This window comes from Etheostoma spectabile, unplaced genomic scaffold, assembly GCF_008692095.1.
Source record: "Etheostoma spectabile isolate EspeVRDwgs_2016 unplaced genomic scaffold, UIUC_Espe_1.0 scaffold00019308, whole genome shotgun sequence".
NCBI classification, from domain to species: Eukaryota; Metazoa; Chordata; class Actinopteri; order Perciformes; family Percidae; genus Etheostoma; species Etheostoma spectabile.
In genome coordinates this window covers 23362-42306 of record NW_022604807.1, presented here as the reverse complement: position 1 = coordinate 42306, position 18945 = coordinate 23362, and the positions used below count along the sequence as shown (strand labels likewise).

At 43.4% G+C, this 18945-nt stretch overlaps 20 non-coding genes across 20 annotated transcripts; 9 read left to right on the top strand and 11 right to left on the bottom strand.

The window, feature by feature from the left end:
* Positions 1–296: 296 nt before the first annotated feature.
* Positions 297–369, bottom strand: trnav-cac (transfer RNA valine (anticodon CAC)). Its single transcript has one exon. It is a non-coding gene; the product is annotated as a tRNA-Val (tRNA).
* A 1657-nt stretch (positions 370–2026) lies between these two features.
* On the bottom strand, positions 2027–2097 carry trnav-cac (transfer RNA valine (anticodon CAC)). Its single transcript has one exon. It is a non-coding gene; the product is annotated as a tRNA-Val (tRNA).
* A 1658-nt stretch (positions 2098–3755) lies between these two features.
* trnav-cac (transfer RNA valine (anticodon CAC)) lies at positions 3756–3828 on the bottom strand. The gene has a single exon. It is a non-coding gene; the product is annotated as a tRNA-Val (tRNA).
* Positions 3829–4086: 258 nt separating this feature from the next.
* Positions 4087–4158, top strand: trnad-guc (transfer RNA aspartic acid (anticodon GUC)). The gene has a single exon. It is a non-coding gene; the product is annotated as a tRNA-Asp (tRNA).
* A 1340-nt stretch (positions 4159–5498) lies between these two features.
* On the bottom strand, positions 5499–5571 carry trnav-cac (transfer RNA valine (anticodon CAC)). The gene has a single exon. It is a non-coding gene; the product is annotated as a tRNA-Val (tRNA).
* Positions 5572–5830: 259 nt separating this feature from the next.
* trnad-guc (transfer RNA aspartic acid (anticodon GUC)) lies at positions 5831–5902 on the top strand. Its single transcript has one exon. It is a non-coding gene; the product is annotated as a tRNA-Asp (tRNA).
* A 1340-nt stretch (positions 5903–7242) lies between these two features.
* Positions 7243–7315, bottom strand: trnav-cac (transfer RNA valine (anticodon CAC)). The gene has a single exon. It is a non-coding gene; the product is annotated as a tRNA-Val (tRNA).
* A 259-nt stretch (positions 7316–7574) lies between these two features.
* On the top strand, positions 7575–7646 carry trnad-guc (transfer RNA aspartic acid (anticodon GUC)). The gene has a single exon. It is a non-coding gene; the product is annotated as a tRNA-Asp (tRNA).
* A 1340-nt stretch (positions 7647–8986) lies between these two features.
* On the bottom strand, positions 8987–9059 carry trnav-cac (transfer RNA valine (anticodon CAC)). Its single transcript has one exon. It is a non-coding gene; the product is annotated as a tRNA-Val (tRNA).
* Positions 9060–9318: 259 nt separating this feature from the next.
* On the top strand, positions 9319–9390 carry trnad-guc (transfer RNA aspartic acid (anticodon GUC)). The gene has a single exon. It is a non-coding gene; the product is annotated as a tRNA-Asp (tRNA).
* Positions 9391–10730: 1340 nt separating this feature from the next.
* trnav-cac (transfer RNA valine (anticodon CAC)) lies at positions 10731–10803 on the bottom strand. The gene has a single exon. It is a non-coding gene; the product is annotated as a tRNA-Val (tRNA).
* Positions 10804–11062: 259 nt separating this feature from the next.
* trnad-guc (transfer RNA aspartic acid (anticodon GUC)) lies at positions 11063–11134 on the top strand. Its single transcript has one exon. It is a non-coding gene; the product is annotated as a tRNA-Asp (tRNA).
* A 1340-nt stretch (positions 11135–12474) lies between these two features.
* Positions 12475–12547, bottom strand: trnav-cac (transfer RNA valine (anticodon CAC)). Its single transcript has one exon. It is a non-coding gene; the product is annotated as a tRNA-Val (tRNA).
* A 259-nt stretch (positions 12548–12806) lies between these two features.
* On the top strand, positions 12807–12878 carry trnad-guc (transfer RNA aspartic acid (anticodon GUC)). The gene has a single exon. It is a non-coding gene; the product is annotated as a tRNA-Asp (tRNA).
* A 1345-nt stretch (positions 12879–14223) lies between these two features.
* On the bottom strand, positions 14224–14296 carry trnav-cac (transfer RNA valine (anticodon CAC)). Its single transcript has one exon. It is a non-coding gene; the product is annotated as a tRNA-Val (tRNA).
* Positions 14297–14555: 259 nt separating this feature from the next.
* trnad-guc (transfer RNA aspartic acid (anticodon GUC)) lies at positions 14556–14627 on the top strand. The gene has a single exon. It is a non-coding gene; the product is annotated as a tRNA-Asp (tRNA).
* A 1345-nt stretch (positions 14628–15972) lies between these two features.
* Positions 15973–16045, bottom strand: trnav-cac (transfer RNA valine (anticodon CAC)). Its single transcript has one exon. It is a non-coding gene; the product is annotated as a tRNA-Val (tRNA).
* Positions 16046–16304: 259 nt separating this feature from the next.
* trnad-guc (transfer RNA aspartic acid (anticodon GUC)) lies at positions 16305–16376 on the top strand. Its single transcript has one exon. It is a non-coding gene; the product is annotated as a tRNA-Asp (tRNA).
* Positions 16377–17716: 1340 nt separating this feature from the next.
* Positions 17717–17789, bottom strand: trnav-cac (transfer RNA valine (anticodon CAC)). The gene has a single exon. It is a non-coding gene; the product is annotated as a tRNA-Val (tRNA).
* Positions 17790–18048: 259 nt separating this feature from the next.
* Positions 18049–18120, top strand: trnad-guc (transfer RNA aspartic acid (anticodon GUC)). Its single transcript has one exon. It is a non-coding gene; the product is annotated as a tRNA-Asp (tRNA).
* Positions 18121–18945: the final 825 nt, after the last annotated feature.

Genomic DNA, 18945 nt, shown 5'->3' with positions numbered 1-18945 from the left:
TTTCTTTTTCCTGGTTCCAGTCAGCACATGTGCGCAGCATTCTGGATCAGCTGAAGGTTTCATGGACTTTTTCGAGGACCCTGATGATAAAGAATTGGGTAATCCAGCTTAGAAGTAACAAGGCATTGACTCTTTTTTCTGCATCATTTTTAAACGGCGTATTGCTGAGTTCCTGAATGTGATTACTACTGCACTGTGGAAACTTCGGTAGGCCTGGCCACGATTTAACAACAGGGAGATTTTTCAGTGACGGTCTGAGAGTTTAACCGTACGAAGTCAATACAAACAAAGAAATGTGTTTCCGCCCTGTTTCGAACAGGGGACCTTTCGCGTGTGAGGCGAACGTGATAACCACTACACTACGGAAACTGACGAAAGTGGTCTTTCTGCATGTTCATGCGGAAATATACCATTTATATTTTACTGCAAATGTTTACAATGCTGTTAGACATGTTAATTTTGACACTAGCAATTTTAAACTGGATTCAGTCACAGATGCTTTGTCATGGATTTGAATGCCAGCGAATATGTAGTAAACTTAAATATATCCACATGTATTGACTGTGGCCTGAATGCTGGAATAGCGCCACCTATTTCTTGATGTGCCAAATATTAAGCTTAGGCATTCCTCGTTAGTATAATGGACAGTATCTCCGCCTGTCACGCGGAAGATCGGGGTTCGATTCCCGACGGGGAGAATTTTCTACCAGCCGCTAACCAATGTTACAAGGCCTCGAGGAAGTCCCGGCAAACGCGTTGGACTACTCTAGAGGGGGAAATTGGGCCTGGCTCAGGCTGTGTTCAGCATGGGAGGAGAACTCCTGATCCTGAATGGGAATCTTGAAGTGATGGAAAGAGCACATCACAAGGCCCAGCAGGAGGTGGGAGAGTGTCAAGTCTGGGCACCTTATAATTCCTTTCCTGTTCTTTGAAGGTTATGTGGTTCTGTTGGCTTCATCAAGCAGTGATCTACAGCGCCCACTGGGGCAGACTGATGTCCAATGTCAAGCAAATGGGATGAAAGTCAGCCCCCAAATCTGAAAGCGCAGGATTGCTCCCATTGGGTTGGGAGTCAGTTGCTGTCCCAAGCGAAGAAGTTCTTGTAACTCAAAGGCATGTTTTTAAATAGTGCAACTTGTTCCAACACAAAGACTACAATCCTAATGAAACTTTGGATGACCGCCTCCGCCTGTCACGGAATACTGGGGTTTCATTCCCGATGGGGAGTTTATCTACCAGCTGCTAATTATTTCTCAAGGCTACATCGACACTACTACATCTGCCAGAGTAGTTTGGATACGAGATCTAACCATAGCAAAAGATATGCATTTGTTAAGAAAGTATTAGAGTGAATATACTCCAAGAAAGACAAAGGTTTTACAAAAGGATTGAGGATGATCCTGCTATTGAAGATATGTTTTCAGTGACGATATGATCACCTACCTCAGGATCTGGGAACGTAGGCAGACAGCAGGAATGTAAGACGGATCCAGGAACGTAAACCGTAACTATGAGGCTAGGAAGTTGAGGTTCAGGTAATTCAATTCAATTCAATTCAATTTTACTTATACTGCGCCAAATCACAACAAGAGTTATCTAACTGTGCTTTTCATAAAAGAGCAGGTCCAGACCATACTCTGTGATTTTATTTACAGAAACCCAACAATTCCCACCAAGAGCAAACACTAGGAAGCCAATGCAGAGAAGCTTAAACAGGAGAGATGAGATTTCTTTTCCTGGTTCCAGTCAGAACATGTGCTGCAGCATTCTGGATCAGCTGAAGAGTCTTCATGGACTTTTTCGAGCACCCTGATGATAAAGAATTGGAGTAATCCAGCTTAGAAGTAACAAGTGCATTGACTATTTTTCTGCATCATTTTTAAACGGCGTATTGCTGAGTTCCTGAATGTGATTACTACTGCACTGTGGAAACTTCGGTAGGCCTGGCCACGATTTAACAACAGGGAGATTTTTCAGTGACGGTCTGAGAGTTTAACCGTATGAAGTCAATACAAACAAAGAAATGTGTTTCCGCCCGTTTCGAACAGGGGACCTTCGCGTGTGAGGCGAACGTGATAACCACTACACTACGGAAACTGACGAAAGTGGTCTTTCTGCATGTTCATGCGGAAATATACCATTTATATTTTACTGCAAATGTTTACAATGCTGTTAGACATGTTAATTTTTGACACATAGCGATTTTAAACTGGATTCAGTCACAGATGCTTTGTCATGGATTTGAATGCCAGCGAATATGTAGTAAACTTAAATATATCCACATGTATTGACTGTGGCCTGAATGCTGGAATAGCGCCACCTATTTCTTGATGTGCCAAATATAAGCTTAGGCATTCCTCGTTAGTATAATGGACAGTATCTCCGCCTGTCACGCGGAAGATCGGGGGGGTTCGATTCGACGGGAGAATTTCTACCAGCCGCTAACCAATGTTACAAGGCCTCGAGGAAGTCCCGGCAAACGCGTTGGACTACTCTAGAGGGGAAATTGGGCCTTGGCTCAGGCTGTGTTCAGCATGGGAGGAGAACTCCTGATCCTGAATGGGAATCTTGTCAAGTGATGGAAAGAGCACATCACAAGGCCCAGCAGGAGGTGGGAGAGTGTCAAGTCTGGGCACCTTATAATTCCTTTCCTGTTCTTTGAAGGTTATGTGGTTCTGTTGGCTTCATCAAGCAGTGATCTACAGCGCCCACTGGGGCAGACTGATGTCCAATGTCAAGCAAATGGGATGAAAGTCAGCCCCTCCAAATCTGAAAGCGCAGGATTGCTCCCATTGGTTGGGAGTCAGTTGCTGTCCCAAGCGAAGAAGTTCTTGTATCTCAAAGGCATGTTTTTAAATAGTGCAACTTGTTCCAACACAAAGACTACAATCCTAATGAAACTTTGGATGACCGCCTCCGCCTGTCACACGGAATACTGGGGTTTCATTTCCCGATGGGAGTTTTATCTACCAGCTGCTAATTATTTCTCAAGGCTACATCGACACTACTACATCTGCCAGAGTAGTTTGGATACGAGATCTAACCATAGCAAAAGATATGCATTTGTTAAGAAAGTATAGAGTGAATATACTCAAGAAAGACAAGGTTTTACAAAAGGATTGAGGATGATCCTGCTATTGAAGATAGTTTTCAGTGACGATATGATCACCTACCTCAGGATCTGGAACGTAGGCAGACAGCAGGAATGTAAGACGGATCCAGGAACGTAAACCGTTAACTATGAGGCTAGGAAGTTGATGTTCAGGTAATTCAATTCAATTCAATTCAATTTTACTTATACTGCGCCAAATCACAACAAGAGTTATCTAACTGTGCTTTTCATAAAGAGCAGGTCCAGACCATACTCTGTGATTTTATTTACAGAAACCCAACAATTCCCACCAAGAGCAAACACTAGGAAGCCAATGCAGAGAAGCTTAAACAGGAGAGATGAGATTTCTTTCCTGGTTCCAGTCAGAACATGTGCTGCAGCATTCTGGATCAGCTGAAGAGTCTTCATGGACTTTTTCGAGCAGCCTGATGATAAAGAATTGGAGTAATCCAGCTTAGAAGTAACAAGTGCATTGACTATTTTTTCTGCATCATTTTTAAACGGCGTATTGCTGAGTTCCTGAATGTGATTACTACTGCACTGTGGAAACTTCGGTAGGCCTGGCCACGATTTAACAACAGGGAGATTTTTCAGTGACGGTCTCGAGAGTTTAACCGTACAAGTCAATACAAACAAAGAAATGTGTTTCCGCCCTGTTTCGAACAGGGGACCTTTCGCGTGTGAGGCGAACGTGATAACCACTACACTACGGAAACTGACGAAAGTGGTCTTTCTGCATGTTCATGCGGAAATATACCATTTATATTTTACTGCAAATGTTTACAATGCTGTTAGACATGTTAATTTTGACACATAGCGATTTTAAACTGGATTCAGTCACAGATGCTTTGTCATGGATTTGAATGCCAGCGAATATGTAGTAAACTTAAATATATCCACATGTATTGACTGTGGCCTGAATGCTGGAATAGCGCCACCTATTTCTTGATGTGCCAAATATGAAGCTTAGGCATTCCTCGTTAGTATAATGGACAGTATCTCCGCCTGTCACGCGGAAGATCGGGGTTCGATTCCCCGACGGGGAGAATTTTCTACCAGCCGCTAACCAATGTTACAAGGCCTCGAGGAAGTCCCGGCAAACGCGTTGGACTACTCTAGAGGGGAAATTGGGCCTTGGCTCAGGCTGTGTTCAGCATGGGAGGAGAACTCCTGATCCTGAATGGGAATCTTGTCAAGTGATGGAAAGAGCACATCACAAGGCCCAGCAGGAGGTGGGAGAGTGTCAAGTCTGGGCACCTTATAATTCCTTTCCTGTTCTTTGAAGGTTATGTGGTTCTGTTGGCTTCATCAAGCAGTGATCTACAGCGCCCACTGGGGCAGACTGATGTCCAATGTCAAGCAAATGGGATGAAAGTCAGCCCCTCCAAATCTGAAAGCGCAGGATTGCTCCCATTGGGTTGGGAGTCAGTTGCTGTCCCAAGCGAAGAAGTTCTTGTATCTCAAAGGCATGTTTTTAAATAGTGCAACTTGTTCCAACACAAAGACTACAATCCTAATGAAACTTTGGATGACCGCCTCCGCCTGTCACACGGAATACTGGGGTTTCATTTCCCGATGGGGAGTTTTATCTACCAGCTGCTAATTATTTCTCAAGGCTACATCGACACTACTACATCTGCCAGAGTAGTTTGGATACGAGATCTAACCATAGCAAAAGATATGCATTTGTTAAGAAAGTATTAGAGTGAATATACTCCAAGAAAGACAAAGGTTTTACAAAAGGATTGAGGATGATCCTGCTATTGAAGATATGTTTTCAGTGACGATATGATCACCTACCTCAGGATCTGGGAACGTAGGCAGACAGCAGGAATGTAAGACGGATCCAGGAACGTAAACCGTTAACTATGAGGCTAGGAAGTTGAGGTTCAGGTAATTCAATTCAATTCAATTCAATTTTACTTATACTGCGCCAAATCACAACAAGAGTTATCTAACTGTGCTTTTCATAAAAGAGCAGGTCCAGACCATACTCTGTGATTTTATTTACAGAAACCCAACAATTCCCACCAAGAGCAAACACTAGGAAGCCAATGCAGAGAAGCTTAAACAGGAGAGATGAGATTTCTTTTCCTGGTTCCAGTCAGAACATGTGCTGCAGCATTCTGGATCAGCTGAAGAGTCTTCATGGACTTTTTCGAGCAGCCTGATGATAAAGAATTGGAGTAATCCAGCTTAGAAGTAACAAGTGCATTGACTATTTTTTCTGCATCATTTTTAAACGGCGTATTGCTGAGTTCCTGAATGTGATTACTACTGCACTGTGGAAACTTCGGTAGGCCTGGCCACGATTTAACAACAGGGAGATTTTTCAGTGACGGTCTTGAGAGTTTAACCGTACGAAGTCAATACAAACAAAGAAATGTGTTTCCGCCCTGTTTCGAACAGGGGACCTTTCGCGTGTGAGGCGAACGTGATAACCACTACACTACGGAAACTGACGAAAGTGGTCTTTCTGCATGTTCATGCGGAAATATACCATTTATATTTTACTGCAAATGTTTACAATGCTGTTAGACATGTTAATTTTTGACACATAGCAATTTTAAACTGGATTCAGTCACAGATGCTTTGTCATGGATTTGAATGCCAGCGAATATGTAGTAAACTTAAATATATCCACATGTATTGACTGTGGCCTGAATGCTGGAATAGCGCCACCTATTTCTTGATGTGCCAAATATGAAGCTTAGGCATTCCTCGTTAGTATAATGGACAGTATCTCCGCCTGTCACGCGGAAGATCGGGGTTCGATTCCCCGACGGGGAGAATTTTCTACCAGCCGCTAACCAATGTTACAAGGCCTCGAGGAAGTCCCGGCAAACGCGTTGGACTACTCTAGAGGGGAAATTGGGCCTTGGCTCAGGCTGTGTTCAGCATGGGAGGAGAACTCCTGATCCTGAATGGGAATCTTGTGAAGTGATGGAAAGAGCACATCACAAGGCCCAGCAGGAGGTGGGAGAGTGTCAAGTCTGGGCACCTTATAATTCCTTTCCTGTTCTTTGAAGGTTATGTGGTTCTGTTGGCTTCATCAAGCAGTGATCTACAGCGCCCACTGGGGCAGACTGATGCCCAATGTCAAGCAAATGGGATGAAAGTCAGCCCCTCCAAATCTGAAAGCGCAGGATTGCTCCCATTGGGTTGGGAGTCAGTTGCTGTCCCAAGCGAAGAAGTTCTTGTATCTCAAAGGCATGTTTTTAAATAGTGCAACTTGTTCCAACACAAAGACTACAATCCTAATGAAACTTTGGATGACCGCCTCCGCCTGTCACACGGAATACTGGGGTTTCATTTCCCGATGGGGAGTTTTATCTACCAGCTGCTAATTATTTCTCAAGGCTACATCGACACTACTACATCTGCCAGAGTAGTTTGGATACGAGATCTAACCATAGCAAAAGATATGCATTTGTTAAGAAAGTATTAGAGTGAATATACTCCAAGAAAGACAAAGGTTTTACAAAAGGATTGAGGATGATCCTGCTATTGAAGATATGTTTTCAGTGACGATATGATCACCTACCTCAGGATCTGGGAACGTAGGCAGACAGCAGGAATGTAAGACGGATCCAGGAACGTAAACCGTTAACTATGAGGCTAGGAAGTTGAGGTTCAGGTAATTCAATTCAATTCAATTCAATTTTACTTATACTGCGCCAAATCACAACAAGAGTTATCTAACTGTGCTTTTCATAAAAGAGCAGGTCCAGACCATACTCTGTGATTTTATTTACAGAAACCCAACAATTCCCACCAAGAGCAAACACTAGGAAGCCAATGCAGAGAAGCTTAAACAGGAGAGATGAGATTTCTTTTCCTGGTTCCAGTCAGAACATGTGCTGCAGCATTCTGGATCAGCTGAAGAGTCTTCATGGACTTTTTCGAGCAGCCTGATGATAAAGAATTGGAGTAATCCAGCTTAGAAGTAACAAGTGCATTGACTATTTTTTCTGCATCATTTTTAAACGGCGTATTGCTGAGTTCCTGAATGTGATTACTACTGCACTGTGGAAACTTCGGTAGGCCTGGCCACGATTTAACAACAGGGAGATTTTTCAGTGACGGTCTTGAGAGTTTAACCGTACGAAGTCAATACAAACAAAGAAATGTGTTTCCGCCCTGTTTCGAACAGGGGACCTTTCGCGTGTGAGGCGAACGTGATAACCACTACACTACGGAAACTGACGAAAGTGGTCTTTCTGCATGTTCATGCGGAAATATACCATTTATATTTTACTGCAAATGTTTACAATGCTGTTAGACATGTTAATTTTTGACACATAGCAATTTTAAACTGGATTCAGTCACAGATGCTTTGTCATGGATTTGAATGCCAGCGAATATGTAGTAAACTTAAATATATCCACATGTATTGACTGTGGCCTGAATGCTGGAATAGCGCCACCTATTTCTTGATGTGCCAAATATGAAGCTTAGGCATTCCTCGTTAGTATAATGGACAGTATCTCCGCCTGTCACGCGGAAGATCGGGGTTCGATTCCCCGACGGGGAGAATTTTCTACCAGCCGCTAACCAATGTTACAAGGCCTCGAGGAAGTCCCGGCAAACGCGTTGGACTACTCTAGAGGGGAAATTGGGCCTTGGCTCAGGCTGTGTTCAGCATGGGAGGAGAACTCCTGATCCTGAATGGGAATCTTGTGAAGTGATGGAAAGAGCACATCACAAGGCCCAGCAGGAGGTGGGAGAGTGTCAAGTCTGGGCACCTTATAATTCCTTTCCTGTTCTTTGAAGGTTATGTGGTTCTGTTGGCTTCATCAAGCAGTGATCTACAGCGCCCACTGGGGCAGACTGATGCCCAATGTCAAGCAAATGGGATGAAAGTCAGCCCCTCCAAATCTGAAAGCGCAGGATTGCTCCCATTGGGTTGGGAGTCAGTTGCTGTCCCAAGCGAAGAAGTTCTTGTATCTCAAAGGCATGTTTTTAAATAGTGCAACTTGTTCCAACACAAAGACTACAATCCTAATGAAACTTTGGATGACCGCCTCCGCCTGTCACACGGAATACTGGGGTTTCATTTCCCGATGGGGAGTTTTATCTACCAGCTGCTAATTATTTCTCAAGGCTACATCGACACTACTACATCTGCCAGAGTAGTTTGGATACGAGATCTAACCATAGCAAAAGATATGCATTTGTTAAGAAAGTATTAGAGTGAATATACTCCAAGAAAGACAAAGGTTTTACAAAAGGATTGAGGATGATCCTGCTATTGAAGATATGTTTTCAGTGACGATATGATCACCTACCTCAGGATCTGGGAACGTAGGCAGACAGCAGGAATGTAAGACGGATCCAGGAACGTAAACCGTTAACTATGAGGCTAGGAAGTTGAGGTTCAGGTAATTCAATTCAATTCAATTCAATTTTACTTATACTGCGCCAAATCACAACAAGAGTTATCTAACTGTGCTTTTCATAAAAGAGCAGGTCCAGACCATACTCTGTGATTTTATTTACAGAAACCCAACAATTCCCACCAAGAGCAAACACTAGGAAGCCAATGCAGAGAAGCTTAAACAGGAGAGATGAGATTTCTTTTCCTGGTTCCAGTCAGAACATGTGCTGCAGCATTCTGGATCAGCTGAAGAGTCTTCATGGACTTTTTCGAGCAGCCTGATGATAAAGAATTGGAGTAATCCAGCTTAGAAGTAACAAGTGCATTGACTATTTTTTCTGCATCATTTTTAAACGGCGTATTGCTGAGTTCCTGAATGTGATTACTACTGCACTGTGGAAACTTCGGTAGGCCTGGCCACGATTTAACAACAGGGAGATTTTTCAGTGACGGTCTTGAGAGTTTAACCGTACGAAGTCAATACAAACAAAGAAATGTGTTTCCGCCCTGTTTCGAACAGGGGACCTTTCGCGTGTGAGGCGAACGTGATAACCACTACACTACGGAAACTGATGAAAGTGGTCTTTCTGCATGTTCATGCGGAAATATACCATTTATATTTTACTGCAAATGTTTACAATGCTGTTAGACATGTTAATTTTTGACACATAGCGATTTTAAACTGGATTCAGTCACAGATGCTTTGTCATGGATTTGAATGCCAGCGAATATGTAGTAAACTTAAATATATCCACATGTATTGACTGTGGCCTGAATGCTGGAATAGCGCCACCTATTTCTTGATGTGCCAAATATGAAGCTTAGGCATTCCTCGTTAGTATAATGGACAGTATCTCCGCCTGTCACGCGGAAGATCGGGGTTCGATTCCCCGACGGGGAGAATTTTCTACCAGCCGCTAACCAATGTTACAAGGCCTCGAGGAAGTCCCGGCAAACGCGTTGGACTACTCTAGAGGGGAAATTGGGCCTTGGCTCAGGCTGTGTTCAGCATGGGAGGAGAACTCCTGATCCTGAATGGGAATCTTGTGAAGTGATGGAAAGAGCACATCACAAGGCCCAGCAGGAGGTGGGAGAGTGTCAAGTCTGGGCACCTTATAATTCCTTTCCTGTTCTTTGAAGGTTATGTGGTTCTGTTGGCTTCATCAAGCAGTGATCTACAGCGCCCACTGGGGCAGACTGATGCCCAATGTCAAGCAAATGGGATGAAAGTCAGCCCCTCCAAATCTGAAAGCGCAGGATTGCTCCCATTGGGTTGGGAGTCAGTTGCTGTCCCAAGCGAAGAAGTTCTTGTATCTCAAAGGCATGTTTTTAAATAGTGCAACTTGTTCCAACACAAAGACTACAATCCTAATGAAACTTTGGATGACCGCCTCCGCCTGTCACACGGAATACTGGGGTTTCATTTCCCGATGGGGAGTTTTATCTACCAGCTGCTAATTATTTCTCAAGGCTACATCGACACTACTACATCTGCCAGAGTAGTTTGGATACGAGATCTAACCATAGCAAAAGATATGCATTTGTTAAGAAAGTATTAGAGTGAATATACTCCAAGAAAGACAAAGGTTTTACAAAAGGATTGAGGATGATCCTGCTATTGAAGATATGTTTTCAGTGACGATATGATCACCTACCTCAGGATCTGGGAACGTAGGCAGACAGCAGGAATGTAAGACGGATCCAGGAACGTAAACCGTTAACTATGAGGCTAGGAAGTTGAGGTTCAGGTAATTCAATTCAATTCAATTCAATTTTACTTATACTGCGCCAAATCACAACAAGAGTTATCTAACTGTGCTTTTCATAAAAGAGCAGGTCCAGACCATACTCTGTGATTTTATTTACAGAAACCCAACAATTCCCACCAAGAGCAAACACTAGGAAGCCAATGCAGAGAAGCTTAAACAGGAGAGATGAGATTTCTTTTCCTGGTTCCAGTCAGAACATGTGCTGCAGCATTCTGGATCAGCTGAAGAGTCTTCATGGACTTTTTCGAGCAGCCTGATGATAAAGAATTGGAGTAATCCAGCTTAGAAGTAACAAGTGCATTGACTATTTTTTCTGCATCATTTTTAAACGGCGTATTGCTGAGTTCCTGAATGTGATTACTACTGCACTGTGGAAACTTCGGTAGGCCTGGCCACGATTTAACAACAGGGAGATTTTTCAGTGACGGTCTTGAGAGTTTAACCGTACGAAGTCAATACAAACAAAGAAATGTGTTTCCGCCCTGTTTCGAACAGGGGACCTTTCGCGTGTGAGGCGAACGTGATAACCACTACACTACGGAAACTGACGAAAGTGGTCTTTCTGCATGTTCATGCGGAAATATACCATTTATATTTTACTGCAAATGTTTACAATGCTGTTAGACATGTTAATTTTTGACACATAGCAATTTTAAACTGGATTCAGTCACAGATGCTTTGTCATGGATTTGAATGCCAGCGAATATGTAGTAAACTTAAATATATCCACATGTATTGACTGTGGCCTGAATGCTGGAATAGCGCCACCTATTTCTTGATGTGCCAAATATGAAGCTTAGGCATTCCTCGTTAGTATAATGGACAGTATCTCCGCCTGTCACGCGGAAGATCGGGGTTCGATTCCCCGACGGGGAGAATTTTCTACCAGCCGCTAACCAATGTTACAAGGCCTCGAGGAAGTCCCGGCAAACGCGTTGGACTACTCTAGAGGGGAAATTGGGCCTTGGCTCAGGCTGTGTTCAGCATGGGAGGAGAACTCCTGATCCTGAATGGGAATCTTGTGAAGTGATGGAAAGAGCACATCACAAGGCCCAGCAGGAGGTGGGAGAGTGTCAAGTCTGGGCACCTTATAATTCCTTTCCTGTTCTTTGAAGGTTATGTGGTTCTGTTGGCTTCATCAAGCAGTGATCTACAGCGCCCACTGGGGCAGACTGATGCCCAATGTCAAGCAAATGGGATGAAAGTCAGCCCCTCCAAATCTGAAAGCGCAGGATTGCTCCCATTGGGTTGGGAGTCAGTTGCTGTCCCAAGCGAAGAAGTTCTTGTATCTCAAAGGCATGTTTTTAAATAGTGCAACTTGTTCCAACACAAAGACTACAATCCTAATGAAACTTTGGATGACCGCCTCCGCCTGTCACACGGAATACTGGGGTTTCATTTCCCGATGGGGAGTTTTATCTACCAGCTGCTAATTATTTCTCAAGGCTACATCGACACTACTACATCTGCCAGAGTAGTTTGGATACGAGATCTAACCATAGCAAAAGATATGCATTTGTTAAGAAAGTATTAGAGTGAATATACTCCAAGAAAGACAAAGGTTTTACAAAAGGATTGAGGATGATCCTGCTATTGAAGATATGTTTTCAGTGACGATATGATCACCTACCTCAGGATCTGGGAACGTAGGCAGACAGCAGGAATGTAAGACGGATCCAGGAACGTAAACCGTTAACTATGAGGCTAGGAAGTTGAGGTTCAGGTAATTCAATTCAATTCAATTCAATTTTACTTATACTGCGCCAAATCACAACAAGAGTTATCTAACTGTGCTTTTCATAAAAGAGCAGGTCCAGACCATACTCTGTGATTTTATTTACAGAAACCCAACAATTCCCACCAAGAGCAAACACTAGGAAGCCAATGCAGAGAAGCTTAAACAGGAGAGATGAGATTTCTTTTCCTGGTTCCAGTCAGAACATGTGCTGCAGCATTCTGGATCAGCTGAAGAGTCTTCATGGACTTTTTCGAGCAGCCTGATGATAAAGAATTGGAGTAATCCAGCTTAGAAGTAACAAGTGCATTGACTATTTTTTCTGCATCATTTTTAAACGGCGTATTGCTGAGTTCCTGAATGTGATTACTACTGCACTGTGGAAACTTCGGTAGGCCTGGCCACGATTTAACAACAGGGAGATTTTTCAGTGACGGTCTTGAGAGTTTAACCGTACGAAGTCAATACAAACAAAGAAATGTGTTTCCGCCCTGTTTCGAACAGGGGACCTTTCGCGTGTGAGGCGAACGTGATAACCACTACACTACGGAAACTGACGAAAGTGGTCTTTCTGCATGTTCATGCGGAAATATACCATTTATATTTTACTGCAAATGTTTACAATGCTGTTAGACATGTTAATTTTTGACACATAGCAATTTTAAACTGGATTCAGTCACAGATGCTTTGTCATGGATTTGAATGCCAGCGAATATGTAGTAAACTTAAATATATCCACATGTATTGACTGTGGCCTGAATGCTGGAATAGCGCCACCTATTTCTTGATGTGCCAAATATGAAGCTTAGGCATTCCTCGTTAGTATAATGGACAGTATCTCCGCCTGTCACGCGGAAGATCGGGGTTCGATTCCCCGACGGGGAGAATTTTCTACCAGCCGCTAACCAATGTTACAAGGCCTCGAGGAAGTCCCGGCAAACGCGTTGGACTACTCTAGAGGGGAAATTGGGCCTTGGCTCAGGCTGTGTTCAGCATGGGAGGAGAACTCCTGATCCTGAATGGGAATCTTGTGAAGTGATGGAAAGAGCACATCACAAGGCCCAGCAGGAGGTGGGAGAGTGTCAAGTCTGGGCACCTTATAATTCCTTTCCTGTTCTTTGAAGGTTATGTGGTTCTGTTGGCTTCATCAAGCAGTGATCTACAGCGCCCACTGGGGCAGACTGATGCCCAATGTCAAGCAAATGGGATGAAAGTCAGCCCCTCCAAATCTGAAAGCGCAGGATTGCTCCCATTGGGTTGGGAGTCAGTTGCTGTCCCAAGCGAAGAAGTTCTTGTATCTCAAAGGCATGTTTTTAAATAGTGCAACTTGTTCCAACACAAAGACTACAATCCTAATGAAACTTTGGATGACCGCCTCCGCCTGTCACACGGAATACTGGGGTTTCATTTCCCGATGGGGAGTTTTATCTACCAGCTGCTAATTATTTCTCAAGGCTACATCGACACTACTACATCTGCCAGAGTAGTTTGGATACGAGATCTAACCATAGCAAAAGATATGCATTTGTTAAGAAAGTATTAGAGTGAATATACTCCAAGAAAGACAAAGGTTTTACAAAAGGATTGAGGATGATCCTGCTATTGAAGATATGTTTTCAGTGACGATATGATCACCTACCTCAGGATCTGGGAACGTAGGCAGACAGCAGGAATGTAAGACGGATCCAGGAACGTAAACCGTTAACTATGAGGCTAGGAAGTTGAGGTTCAGGTAATTCAATTCAATTCAATTCAATTCAATTTTACTTATACTGCGCCAAATCACAACAAGAGTTATCTAACTGTGCTTTTCATAAAAGAGCAGGTCCAGACCATACTCTGTGATTTTATTTACAGAAACCCAACAATTCCCACCAAGAGCAAACACTAGGAAGCCAATGCAGAGAAGCTTAAACAGGAGAGATGAGATTTCTTTTCCTGGTTCCAGTCAGAACATGTGCTGCAGCATTCTGGATCAGCTGAAGAGTCTTCATGGACTTTTTCGAGCAGCCTGATGATAAAGAATTGGAGTAATCCAGCTTAGAAGTAACAAGTGCATTGACTATTTTTTCTGCATCATTTTTAAACGGCGTATTGCTGAGTTCCTGAATGTGATTACTACTGCACTGTGGAAACTTCGGTAGGCCTGGCCACGATTTAACAACAGGGAGATTTTTCAGTGACGGTCTTGAGAGTTTAACCGTACGAAGTCAATACAAACAAAGAAATGTGTTTCCGCCCTGTTTCGAACAGGGGACCTTTCGCGTGTGAGGCGAACGTGATAACCACTACACTACGGAAACTGATGAAAGTGGTCTTTCTGCATGTTCATGCGGAAATATACCATTTATATTTTACTGCAAATGTTTACAATGCTGTTAGACATGTTAATTTTTGACACATAGCGATTTTAAACTGGATTCAGTCACAGATGCTTTGTCATGGATTTGAATGCCAGCGAATATGTAGTAAACTTAAATATATCCACATGTATTGACTGTGGCCTGAATGCTGGAATAGCGCCACCTATTTCTTGATGTGCCAAATATGAAGCTTAGGCATTCCTCGTTAGTATAATGGACAGTATCTCCGCCTGTCACGCGGAAGATCGGGGTTCGATTCCCCGACGGGGAGAATTTTCTACCAGCCGCTAACCAATGTTACAAGGCCTCGAGGAAGTCCCGGCAAACGCGTTGGACTACTCTAGAGGGGAAATTGGGCCTTGGCTCAGGCTGTGTTCAGCATGGGAGGAGAACTCCTGATCCTGAATGGGAATCTTGTGAAGTGATGGAAAGAGCACATCACAAGGCCCAGCAGGAGGTGGGAGAGTGTCAAGTCTGGGCACCTTATAATTCCTTTCCTGTTCTTTGAAGGTTATGTGGTTCTGTTGGCTTCATCAAGCAGTGATCTACAGCGCCCACTGGGGCAGACTGATGCCCAATGTCAAGCAAATGGGATGAAAGTCAGCCCCTCCAAATCTGAAAGCGCAGGATTGCTCCCATTGGGTTGGGAGTCAGTTGCTGTCCCAAGCGAAGAAGTTCTTGTATCTCAAAGGCATGTTTTTAAATAGTGCAACTTGTTCCAACACAAAGACTACAATCCTAATGAAACTTTGGATGACCGCCTCCGCCTGTCACACGGAATACTGGGGTTTCATTTCCCGATGGGGAGTTTTATCTACCAGCTGCTAATTATTTCTCAAGGCTACATCGACACTACTACATCTGCCAGAGTAGTTTGGATACGAGATCTAACCATAGCAAAAGATATGCATTTGTTAAGAAAGTATTAGAGTGAATATACTCCAAGAAAGACAAAGGTTTTACAAAAGGATTGAGGATGATCCTGCTATTGAAGATATGTTTTCAGTGACGATATGATCACCTACCTCAGGATCTGGGAACGTAGGCAGACAGCAGGAATGTAAGACGGATCCAGGAACGTAAACCGTTAACTATGAGGCTAGGAAGTTGAGGTTCAGGTAATTCAATTCAATTCAATTCAATTCAATTTTACTTATACTGCGCCAAATCACAACAAGAGTTATCTAACTGTGCTTTTCATAAAAGAGCAGGTCCAGACCATACTCTGTGATTTTATTTACAGAAACCCAACAATTCCCACCAAGAGCAAACACTAGGAAGCCAATGCAGAGAAGCTTAAACAGGAGAGATGAGATTTCTTTTCCTGGTTCCAGTCAGAACATGTGCTGCAGCATTCTGGATCAGCTGAAGAGTCTTCATGGACTTTTTCGAGCAGCCTGATGATAAAGAATTGGAGTAATCCAGCTTAGAAGTAACAAGTGCATTGACTATTTTTTCTGCATCATTTTTAAACGGCGTATTGCTGAGTTCCTGAATGTGATTACTACTGCACTGTGGAAACTTCGGTAGGCCTGGCCACGATTTAACAACAGGGAGATTTTTCAGTGACGGTCTTGAGAGTTTAACCGTACGAAGTCAATACAAACAAAGAAATGTGTTTCCGCCCTGTTTCGAACAGGGGACCTTTCGCGTGTGAGGCGAACGTGATAACCACTACACTACGGAAACTGATGAAAGTGGTCTTTCTGCATGTTCATGCGGAAATATACCATTTATATTTTACTGCAAATGTTTACAATGCTGTTAGACATGTTAATTTTTGACACATAGCGATTTTAAACTGGATTCAGTCACAGATGCTTTGTCATGGATTTGAATGCCAGCGAATATGTAGTAAACTTAAATATATCCACATGTATTGACTGTGGCCTGAATGCTGGAATAGCGCCACCTATTTCTTGATGTGCCAAATATGAAGCTTAGGCATTCCTCGTTAGTATAATGGACAGTATCTCCGCCTGTCACGCGGAAGATCGGGGTTCGATTCCCCGACGGGGAGAATTTTCTACCAGCCGCTAACCAATGTTACAAGGCCTCGAGGAAGTCCCGGCAAACGCGTTGGACTACTCTAGAGGGGAAATTGGGCCTTGGCTCAGGCTGTGTTCAGCATGGGAGGAGAACTCCTGATCCTGAATGGGAATCTTGTGAAGTGATGGAAAGAGCACATCACAAGGCCCAGCAGGAGGTGGGAGAGTGTCAAGTCTGGGCACCTTATAATTCCTTTCCTGTTCTTTGAAGGTTATGTGGTTCTGTTGGCTTCATCAAGCAGTGATCTACAGCGCCCACTGGGGCAGACTGATGCCCAATGTCAAGCAAATGGGATGAAAGTCAGCCCCTCCAAATCTGAAAGCGCAGGATTGCTCCCATTGGGTTGGGAGTCAGTTGCTGTCCCAAGCGAAGAAGTTCTTGTATCTCAAAGGCATGTTTTTAAATAGTGCAACTTGTTCCAACACAAAGACTACAATCCTAATGAAACTTTGGATGACCGCCTCCGCCTGTCACACGGAATACTGGGGTTTCATTTCCCGATGGGGAGTTTTATCTACCAGCTGCTAATTATTTCTCAAGGCTACATCGACACTACTACATCTGCCAGAGTAGTTTGGATACGAGATCTAACCATAGCAAAAGATATGCATTTGTTAAGAAAGTATTAGAGTGAATATACTCCAAGAAAGACAAAGGTTTTACAAAAGGATTGAGGATGATCCTGCTATTGAAGATATGTTTTCAGTGACGATATGATCACCTACCTCAGGATCTGGGAACGTAGGCAGACAGCAGGAATGTAAGACGGATCCAGGAACGTAAACCGTTAACTATGAGGCTAGGAAGTTGAGGTTCAGGTAATTCAATTCAATTCAATTCAATTTTACTTATACTGCGCCAAATCACAACAAGAGTTATCTAACTGTGCTTTTCATAAAAGAGCAGGTCCAGACCATACTCTGTGATTTTATTTACAGAAACCCAACAATTCCCACCAAGAGCAAACACTAGGAAGCCAATGCAGAGAAGCTTAAACAGGAGAGATGAGATTTCTTTTCCTGGTTCCAGTCAGAACATGTGCTGCAGCATTCTGGATCAGCTGAAGAGTCTTCATGGACTTTTTCGAGCAGCCTGATGATAAAGAATTGGAGTAATCCAGCTTAGAAGTAACAAGTGCATTGACTATTTTTTCTGCATCATTTTTAAACGGCGTATTGCTGAGTTCCTGAATGTGATTACTACTGCACTGTGGAAACTTCGGTAGGCCTGGCCACGATTTAACAACAGGGAGATTTTTCAGTGACGGTCTTGAGAGTTTAACCGTACGAAGTCAATACAAACAAAGAAATGTGTTTCCGCCCTGTTTCGAACAGGGGACCTTTCGCGTGTGAGGCGAACGTGATAACCACTACACTACGGAAACTGACGAAAGTGGTCTTTCTGCATGTTCATGCGGAAATATACCATTTATATTTTACTGCAAATGTTTACAATGCTGTTAGACATGTTAATTTTTGACACATAGCAATTTTAAACTGGATTCAGTCACAGATGCTTTGTCATGGATTTGAATGCCAGCGAATATGTAGTAAACTTAAATATATCCACATGTATTGACTGTGGCCTGAATGCTGGAATAGCGCCACCTATTTCTTGATGTGCCAAATATGAAGCTTAGGCATTCCTCGTTAGTATAATGGACAGTATCTCCGCCTGTCACGCGGAAGATCGGGGTTCGATTCCCCGACGGGGAGAATTTTCTACCAGCCGCTAACCAATGTTACAAGGCCTCGAGGAAGTCCCGGCAAACGCGTTGGACTACTCTAGAGGGGAAATTGGGCCTTGGCTCAGGCTGTGTTCAGCATGGGAGGAGAACTCCTGATCCTGAATGGGAATCTTGTGAAGTGATGGAAAGAGCACATCACAAGGCCCAGCAGGAGGTGGGAGAGTGTCAAGTCTGGGCACCTTATAATTCCTTTCCTGTTCTTTGAAGGTTATGTGGTTCTGTTGGCTTCATCAAGCAGTGATCTACAGCGCCCACTGGGGCAGACTGATGCCCAATGTCAAGCAAATGGGATGAAAGTCAGCCCCTCCAAATCTGAAAGCGCAGGATTGCTCCCATTGGGTTGGGAGTCAGTTGCTGTCCCAAGCGAAGAAGTTCTTGTATCTCAAAGGCATGTTTTTAAATAGTGCAACTTGTTCCAACACAAAGACTACAATCCTAATGAAACTTTGGATGACCGCCTCCGCCTGTCACACGGAATACTGGGGTTTCATTTCCCGATGGGGAGTTTTATCTACCAGCTGCTAATTATTTCTCAAGGCTACATCGACACTACTACATCTGCCAGAGTAGTTTGGATACGAGATCTAACCATAGCAAAAGATATGCATTTGTTAAGAAAGTATTAGAGTGAATATACTCCAAGAAAGACAAAGGTTTTACAAAAGGATTGAGGATGATCCTGCTATTGAAGATATGTTTTCAGTGACGATATGATCACCTACCTCAGGATCTGGGAACGTAGGCAGACAGCAGGAATGTAAGACGGATCCAGGAACGTAAACCGTTAACTATG